This window comes from Salminus brasiliensis, chromosome 15 (assembly GCF_030463535.1).
Source record: "Salminus brasiliensis chromosome 15, fSalBra1.hap2, whole genome shotgun sequence".
NCBI lineage: Eukaryota > Metazoa > Chordata > Actinopteri > Characiformes > Bryconidae > Salminus > Salminus brasiliensis.
The window spans coordinates 32,889,052-32,894,231 of record NC_132892.1 but is presented as its reverse complement, the minus strand read 5'-3'; the positions used below and the strand labels follow the sequence as shown (position 1 = coordinate 32,894,231).

General features: G+C 48.9%; 1 protein-coding gene across 1 annotated transcript in view; it reads right to left on the bottom strand.

Moving 5' to 3' along the window:
* Positions 1 to 624, bottom strand: part of epn3b (epsin 3b) — a 31,381-nt gene extending 30,757 nt beyond the window's left edge. The window contains 1 exon segment of the mRNA XM_072657787.1: positions 109 to 624. The gene's annotated coding sequence lies outside the window, so the exon portion shown is untranslated.
* Between the last annotated feature and the right edge of the window lie 4,556 nt (positions 625 to 5,180).

The window sequence follows — 5,180 nt, the reverse complement described above, 5'->3', positions numbered from 1 at the left end:
TAGCACGTTCTCCAACACACACACACACACACACACTGCTGCCATAGGAACACATTAGCATTAGCAGCATTAGCATTAGCAATGCAGGTAAATGCAGGGTTTTCTTACCTCCATGCTCTCTGACTCTCCCTCTCTCTCCTCTCTCTCCTCTTCTCGCTGCTCGGTCTGTCACACTGATGCTGCAGGAGCGAGAGAGAGGCTGTGGGCTAATGAAGCAGCAGTAGAGCCAAACACACACACACACACACACACAGAGAGAGAGAGAGAGAGAGAGAGAGAGAGAGAGAGAGAGAGAGAGAGAGAGAGATACACACTCACTCACTCACTGTGTAGGAGGGGAGACTGAGAGAGGAGGGATGGAGCGAGATAGAGAAGAAGGAAGAGAAGCTGAGTGGGAGAGACAGAGAGAGAGAGAGAGAGAGAGAGAGAGAGACAGAGAGAGACAGAGAGAGAGAGAGAGACAGAGAGACAGAGAGAGAGAGAGAGAGAGAGAGAGAGAGAGAGAGTACTAGAAGGAGAAAAGGGGGAGGGAGGGAGGTGCAGTAACAGAAAGAGAGAAAAAGAGAAGGGATGGGGATGTATAGATAATAGAGGGAGGGGAGATAGTGGGCGTGAGAAGAAGAGAGAGAGAGAGAGAGAGAGAGAGAGAGAGAGAGAGAGTAATGGATAGAATAGAGGGAGAGAGAATAGATAAAGGAAGAGAGAGTAACAGAGAGAGAGTAATAGTGGGAGGAAGAGAGATAGTAGCGAGAGAGTGAGGGAGAGAGTAGAGGGAGGGAGGTGTGGTGTAGAGTAATAGAGGGAGGTGTGGTATACAGTAATAGAGGGAGGTGTGGTATACAGTAATAGAGGGAGGGAGGGAGGTGTGGTGTACAGTAATAGAGGGAGGGAGGTGTAGAGTAATAGAGGGAGGGAGGTGTGGTGTAGAGTAATAGAGGGAGGGAGGTGTACAGTAATAGAGGGAGGTGTGGTGTAGAGTAATAGAGGGAGGGAGGTGTAGAGTAATAGAGGGAGGTGTGGTGTACAGTAATAGAGGGAGGTGTGGTGTACAGTAATAGAGGGAGGGAGGTGTGGTGTAGAGTAATAGAGGTAGGTGTGGTGTAGAGTAATAGAAGGAGGTGTGGTGTACAGTAATAGAGGGAGGGAGGTGTAGAGTAATAGAGGGAGGGAGGTGTACAGTAATAGAGGGAGGTGTGGTGTAGAGTAATAGAGGGAGGGAGGTGTAGAGTAATAGAGGTAGGTGTGGTGTAGAGCAATAGAGGGAGGGAGGTGTAGAGTAATAGAGGGAGGGAGGTGTAGAGTAATAGAGGGAGGTGTGGTGTACAGTAATAGAGGGAGGTGTGGTGTACAGTAATAGAGGGAGGGAGGTGAAGAGTAATAGAGGTAGGTGTGGTGTACAGTAATAGAGGGAGGGAGGTGTAGAGTAATAGAGGGAGGGAGGTGTGGTGTAGAGTAATAGAGGGAGGTGTGGTGTAAAGTAATAGAGGGAGGGAGGTGTACAGTAATAGAGGGAGGGAGGTGTAGAGTAATAGAGGGAGGTGTGGTGTAGAGTAATAGAGGGAGGGAGGTGTACAGTAATAGAGGGAGGGAGGTGTAGAGTAATAGAGGGAGGTGTGGTGTAGAGTAATAGAGGGAGGTGTGGTGTAGAGTAATAGAGGGAGAGAGGTGTAGAGTAATAGAGGGAGGTGTGGTGTAGAGTAATAGAGGGAGGTGTGGTGTAGAGTAATAGAGGGAGGTGTGGTGTAGAGTAATAGAGGGAGGGAGGTGTAGAGTAATAGAGGGAGGGAGGGAGGTGTAGAGTAATAGAGGGAGGTGTGGTGTAGAGTAATAGAGGGAGGTGTGGTGTACAGTAATAGAGGGAGGGAGGTGTAGAGTAATAGAGGGAGGGAGGTGTGGTGTAGAGTAATAGAGGGAGGGAGGTGTACAGTAATAGAGGGAGGTGTGGTGTAGAGTAATAGAGGGAGGGAGGTGTAGAGTAATAGAGGGAGGTGTGGTGTACAGTAATAGAGGAGGTGTGGTGTACAGTAATAGAGGGAGGGAGGTGTGGTGTAGAGTAATAGAGGTAGGTGTGGTGTAGAGTAATAGAAGGAGGTGTGGTGTACAGTAATAGAGGGAGGGAGGTGTAGAGTAATAGAGGGAGGGAGGTGTACAGTAATAGAGGGAGGTGTGGTGTAGAGTAATAGAGGGAGGGAGGTGTAGAGTAATAGAGGTAGGTGTGGTGTAGAGCAATAGAGGGAGGGAGGTGTAGAGTATAGAGGGAGGGAGGTGTAGAGTAATAGAGGGAGGTGTGGTGTACAGTAATAGAGGGAGGTGTGGTGTACAGTAATAGAGGGAGGGAGGTGAAGAGTAATAGAGGTAGGTGTGGTGTACAGTAATAGAGGGAGGAGGTGTAGAGTAATAGAGGGAGGGAGGTGTGGTGTAGAGTAATAGAGGGAGGTGTGGTGTAAAGTAATAGAGGGAGGGAGGTGTACAGTAATAGAGGGAGGGAGGTGTAGAGTAATAGAGGGAGGTGTGGTGTAGAGTAATAGAGGGAGGGAGGTGTACAGTAATAGAGGGAGGGAGGTGTAGAGTAATAGAGGGAGGTGTGGTGTAGAGTAATAGAGGGAGGTGTGGTGTAGAGTAATAGAGGGAGAGAGGTGTAGAGTAATAGAGGGAGGTGTGGTGTAGAGTAATAGAGGGAGGTGTGGTGTAGAGTAATAGAGGGAGGTGTGGTGTAGAGTAATAGAGGGAGGGAGGTGTAGAGTAATAGAGGGAGGGAGGGAGGTGTAGTGTAATAGAGGGAGGTGTGGTGTACAGTAATAGAGGGAGGGAGGTGTGGTGTAGAGTAATAGAGGGAGGGAGGTGTACAGTAATAGAGGGAGGTGTGGTGTACAGTAATAGAGGGAGGTGTGGTGTAGAGTAATAGAGGGAGGAGGTGTAGAGTAATAGAGGTAGGTGTGGTGTACAGTAATAGAGGGAGGGAGGTGTAGAGTAATAGAGGTAGGTGTGGTGTAGAGTAATAGAGGGAGGTGTGGTGTACAGTAATAGAGGGAGGTGTGGTGTAGAGTAATAGAGGGAGGTGTGGTGTAGAGTAATAGAAGGAGGTGTGGTGTAAAGTATAGAGGGAGGGAGGTGTACAGTAATAGAGGGAGGGAGGTGTAGAGTAATAGAGGGAGGGAGGTGTAGAGTAATAGAGGGAGGTGTGGTGTACAGTAATAGAGGGAGGGAGGTGTAGAGTAATAGAGGTAGGTGTGGTGTACAGTAATAGAGGGAGGGAGGTGTAGAGTAATAGAGGTAGGTGTGGTGTAGAGTAATAGAGGGAGGTGTGGTGTACAGTAATAGAGGGAGGTGTGGTGTAGAGCAATAGAGGGAGGTGTGGTGTAGAGTAATAGAGGGAGGTGTGGTGTAGAGTAATAGAAGGAGGTGTGGTGTAAAGTAATAGAGGGAGGGAGGTGTAGAGTAATAGAGGGAGGGAGGTGTACAGTAATAGAGGAGGTGTGGTGTAGAGTAATAGAGGGAGGGAGGTGTACAGTAATAGAGGGAGGGAGGTGTTAGAGTAATAGAGGGAGGGAGGTGTACAGTAATAGAGGGAGGTGTGGTGTAGAGTAATAGAGGGAGGGAGGTGTAGAGCAATAGAGGGAGGTGTGGTGTAGAGTAATAGAGGGAGGTGTGGTGTACAGCAATAGAGGGAGGGAGGTGTGGTGTAGAGTAATAGAGGGAGGTGTGGTGTACAGTAATAGAGGGAGGTTGTGGTGTACAGTAATAGAGGGAGGAAGGTGTGGTGTACAGTAATAGAGTGAGGGAGGTGTAGAGTAATAGAGGGAGGGAGGTGTGGTGTAGAGTAATAGAGGGAGGTGTGGTGTAGAGTAATAGAGGGAGGTGTGGTGTAAAGTAATAGAGGGAGGTGTGGTGTACAGTAATAGAGGGAGGGAGGTGTAGAGTAATAGAGGGAGGTGTGGTGTACAGTAATAGAGGGAGGTGTGGTGTAGAGTAATAGAGGGAGGGAGGTGTGGAGTAATAGAGGTAGGTGTGGTGTACAGTAATAGAGGGAGGGAGGTGTGGTGTAGAGCAATAGAGGGAGGTGTGGTGTAGAGTAATAGAGGGAGGTGTGGTGTAGAGTAATAGAGGGAGGGAGGTGTACAGTAATAGAGGGAGGGAGGTGTAGAGTAATAGAGGGAGGTGTGGTGTACAGTAATAGAGGGAGGGAGGTGTAGAGTAATAGAGGGAGGGAGGTGTAGAGTAATAGAGGGAGGTGTGGTGTACAGTAATAGAGGGAGGGAGGTGTAGAGTAATAGAGGAGGTGTAGTGTAGAGTAATAGAGGGAGGGAGGTGTGGTGTACAGTAATAGAGGGAGGTGTGGTGTAGAGTAATAGAGGGAGGGAGGGAGGTGTAGATTAATAGAGGGAGGTGTGGTGTAGAGTAATAGAGGGAGGGAGGGAGGTGTGGTGTAGAGTAATAGAGGGAGGGAGGGAGGTGTGGTGTACAGTAATAGAGGGAGGGAGGTGTAGAGTAATAGAGGGAGGTGTGGTGTAGAGTAATAGAGGGAGGTGTGGTGTACAGTAATAGAGGGAGGTGTGGTGTAGAGTAATAGAGGGAGGTGTGGTGTAGAGCAATAGAGGGAGGGAGGGAGGTGTGGTGTAGAGTAATAGAGGGAGGGAGGGAGGGAGGGAGGTGTGGTGTACAGTAATAGAGGGAGGTGTGGTGTAGAGTAATAGAGGGAGGGAGGGAGGTGTAGATTAATAGAAGGAGGTGTGGTGTGGAGTAATAGAGGGAGGGAGGTGTGGTGTAGAGCAATAGAGGGAGGGAGGGAGGTGTGGTGTAGAGTAATAGAGGGAGGGAGGTGTAGAGTAATAGAGTGAGGGAGGTGTACAGTAATAGAGGGAGGTGTGGTGTACAGTAATAGAGGGAGGTGTGGTGTAGAGTAATAGAGGGAGGGAGGTGTAGAGTAATAGAGGTAGGTGTGGTGTACAGTAATAGAGGGAGGGAGGTGTAGAGTAATAGAGGTAGGTGTGGTGTAGAGTAATAGAGGGAGGTGTGGTGTAGAGTAATAGAGGGAGGTGTGGTGTAGAGTAATAGAAGGAGGTGTGGTGTAAAGTAATAGAGGGAGGGAGGTGTACAGTAATAGAGGGAGGGAGGTGTAGAGTAATAGAGGGAGGGAGGTGTAGAGTAATAGAGGGAGGGAGGTGTGGTGTAGAGTAATA